This window comes from Barbus barbus, assembly GCF_936440315.1.
Source record: "Barbus barbus genome assembly, chromosome: 33".
Taxonomy (NCBI): domain Eukaryota; kingdom Metazoa; phylum Chordata; class Actinopteri; order Cypriniformes; family Cyprinidae; genus Barbus; species Barbus barbus.
In genome coordinates this window covers 6,025,537-6,029,368 of record NC_136761.1, presented here as the reverse complement: position 1 = coordinate 6,029,368, position 3,832 = coordinate 6,025,537, and positions in this window count along the sequence as shown.

Genomic DNA, 3,832 nt, shown 5'->3' with positions numbered 1-3,832 from the left:
TATTATTGGAACATGTATCACCTGAGGCATTCAAACTCTCTCCACATTTAATATTATCTTGTTCAGTCATCTGAGAGCAGTTGGCACCGTTGAGGAGGATTGATTCTGATATGCCCTCAACTTGTTTGTGGATGTTGAGTCTGTCCTTTTGAAGCTCTTGTTTAACATGTGGTTTTTCAGAACTGATTATAGATTTATTTTTTTCTTCATTCCAATATAGAAAGTTCACCCTTGTCTGCCCACTCGTGTCAGAACAAGGGAACCTTGTGATGAACAATCACCATTTGATCTAACACCAAGGAAATATATTTAAAGTCCATGAAGTACTGCTTTAAAACATAGACTTTCAAAATGACTGTAAACTTTTGTGGTTGTGCCTTAATAAAGCTTTGCTGAGGGTTTGATGTTTGCTCTGGCACTGATTTTAATGAGCTTTGAAAGTCCTTATACCTTAGTGTGCTCTACTTGAAATAATGAGGCAAATAATGAAGATGTTTAAACAATGGAAATGCTTATCTGAGATTATAGATGGTGTAAAGATGAGCACTTTTATTATTGATGAGCAAAGAAAAGGTTTCAGCCTTGACTCTACACTCTTAATAAAGGTTCTAAAAGGGGGTTCCCATTTTTGGTTCCTCAAAGAAACTTTCAGTCATCAGTTTCTATAAACCAAGTGTTAAGTGTGAAGAACATTTTAATAACCTGAAGATCTTTTTTTTTTTCTCCTATAAGCAATATTGTGCATTGGAAAGTTTCCTCGGGTTTAAAAGGTTTTTCATGGAACCATTGGTGGCAATAAATCAATCAATAAATCAATCAATCAAGAATGTAAAATTATTTGAACCCCTGGCAAAATGGCAGTCAAATAATCTATATATGTATTATCTAGATCTTACAGCACACATAGGAAAATAAAACGTTTTCGTAACATGAGGTGCCACTGACTGTGCTTTTTTTTGTGGATTTTGGTAAACAGCTTCTGGAAGCTGTCAGAGTTTTCTAAAATCAGATGGTATTTGATGTGGCTCATGATGCAACATGTCTCTCTATCTATACAACTCACACATCTATAAAACTCCACAACATCACGGATCGACTTCTATACTTCACAGTGGGATTACATTCTTTTATATATGGCTTTGACTCTTTTTACACCTCCTCTGGCCACCTCTGGAAAATGTTGCTAAAAAGTCTATTTCTGTCTTATCTGATCCACAACTTCACCCATCACAGTACCTGTGATATTGAAGAACAGGCATTCATGTTTGTGTTTCTTTAGGCAAGCATGAAAATTGGGTTTTCTTTTTTCATTTTAATTTTTTTGTTATGGAGGTCAATAAACTTTCCCCACCAGAATCATGGAGGAATATTTAGGAGTTTCTAATGAGCATATATTCACTGTGACAAATATTTTCAATAATTGACAGATGCCTTTTGAGAAACATGCTTATCATTTTTATTGTTTATGTTTTATTAAGAATAAATTAGCCTCAGAAAATGTTGCATACTTAAACTGATAAGTATGCAAATAAGTATGTTTTTCTTTGCATATTTATTCTAAGACATTATATTTGTTTGCATCTCATCCTTAAAGGGGGAAAAAAAATCCAATACACCACATACAGTATATTCTATAACATTCTTTCAGAACTGATGGGAGCAATAGTGTGAGGTGCTTATTTCTTAATAAAATGTCGTCTTACAGATCACTTCTGTCTGTTTTGAAATATGAAGTGAAACCACAATGCAATAACATCACTAATATCTAACCACCAAAACTCTCGAAAATGCATCTGATATATTGTGACTGTTGGCCTCCATTTACAACTTGGTTAATATTGACTTTTTTGTTTTGTTTTTACTCTGCAATGCCCTTGGAATTGCTAGAGTTATTGACTTTGGGGGATTTTGATTTGTTGCCAAAAACTAATTCAGGGACCCTGTCCACTTTTTCTTTACACTGGGGAAACCGAGTGCTACATTAAACCATCTCAAAAGTGTGTTAGCCTCTCACCCTTTTTATGGTGAAACTGAGCTGATACCTAGTGAGCTCATTACAAAAACTGCAACTTCCATTAACCCCTGGCAGAAATGTTGAGATACTATATGCACACTTCATCACATTTTAAAATAAGATAGGAATAATGGAGTATGTAGCCTACATACATCAAAGGACCGTTATAGAGTAAGACTAGGGGTGTTTCATTTGGGCCAGATCCTGCATTAATACGAAAAGCCATGGTGTTCTAAGAGGAAGGCAAGTTTATTTGAGTCGAGGTGGCCTCTTATTCAAAGGACCTGGACCATGCAGTGTGTAATGAGTTTCTGGAATCAATGGACCATCTCTGTTTCCCACACTGCTGGGAGAAAGCTTGTCCCTCTATAAAAGACTCTGGCCTTGAAAGAGGGAATCCTCTTGAAAGTGGCATTTTAAAAACAGGAATGTCGTCTTTCTATGGGATGAATTAAACTCAATTTCTGGGGGTCTTGGGAAGAGAAGTGGGTGGATGAATAGTCATATCATAGATGTTTATGGAGGCAAAGCAGAGGCTTGGAAAGTGTAAGTTGCTTTGTTCAAAAAGAGCCATTGATCTTGTTGAACTCCATGCAGAAACTCTGTCTCTGGAGTGTTTGTCAGGTTTGTATGTGCTATTGAAACAGGCAAACCCACAATCACAGCATTTTGCATTCAGTCAGGCGCCTGAAGTGGACGTAATGCCTCATGTGTCATGTTATTGCACATCAGAGCTCGTAGAGGTATGCACTGAAAAATGTACACAATATAGAAAACATTGTTTAAAAGCCTGTACTCTTAACCAAAAAAAAACAAACAAAAAAAAAAAACTATACAATTCTGCATTCTGTGGAATATTTACAGGCTAGATTTTTTTATTTATTTTTTCCTGATGGCATTTTGGGTCTTTTATGCTTTTAATTAATTTCAGTTCAACTAGATTACTGCTGTTGCAGAACAAAACTGGTTGCACTGTGTTGCATAAACAACTTTACAATATTACAGCACTCAAATAATGCAATATTTTGTCAACAGTTAAGGGGCTTGCTTTTTATCACAGAGAACGTCTCAGGTTACGCATGTAACCATGGTTCTCTATCTGTCGGTCACCACGAATTATGTCGTGACGACATAGGGAATTTACTTGGAAGCCCCAAACATCTCTGACTTAAGAGAAAACGCCAATGAAAATTGGCTAGTGGATTTTGCATACCTGAGCCACTCCCCGTACATACGGGTATAAAAGGGCGACAGGTGCATCCACTCATCAGATTTTTGCTTCGGAGCCAAGTGGATGAAGACTGTGCTGCTCTCCACAAAGCCTCATCTTTGCTTTGTTCCGGTTGGCGTTACGGTGCAGACAGCGGAGTCCCTTTCACCAGCGATTCCCCTGGGCACTTCAACTGAAAGAGCAAATCTAAAAGAGCAAATCACGGACGATCGCGTCTTTTTCAAGATGCCGTTTCGTCCGTGTCCTCTTGGTTGACGGACACGATCGTTGTCTTCAGTGTCTGGGTCTCCAGCATGCTGAAGCTGCGTTCGTGGATGACTCATGCGCCTGTTGTGGGCGTATGAGCATGACATCACTGCGATCTCGCCTTTCCTTTCTGAAAGGATTGGCACACTCTGCCGCCACCCGCCCCGGTCTCTCTGACTCAAGCAGAGGACTGCCGGCTGGCGCTCTGGGAGATCTGAGGGTTACAGTAAGAGCCTATCCGCCGGGTACGTCCCCACGGACCTCTTACTCCTCACGCAGCGAATGTCCCGTCCGGCTCCCGGGTGATTTCACTGTTTTGTCCCACGGGACGTACAATATTT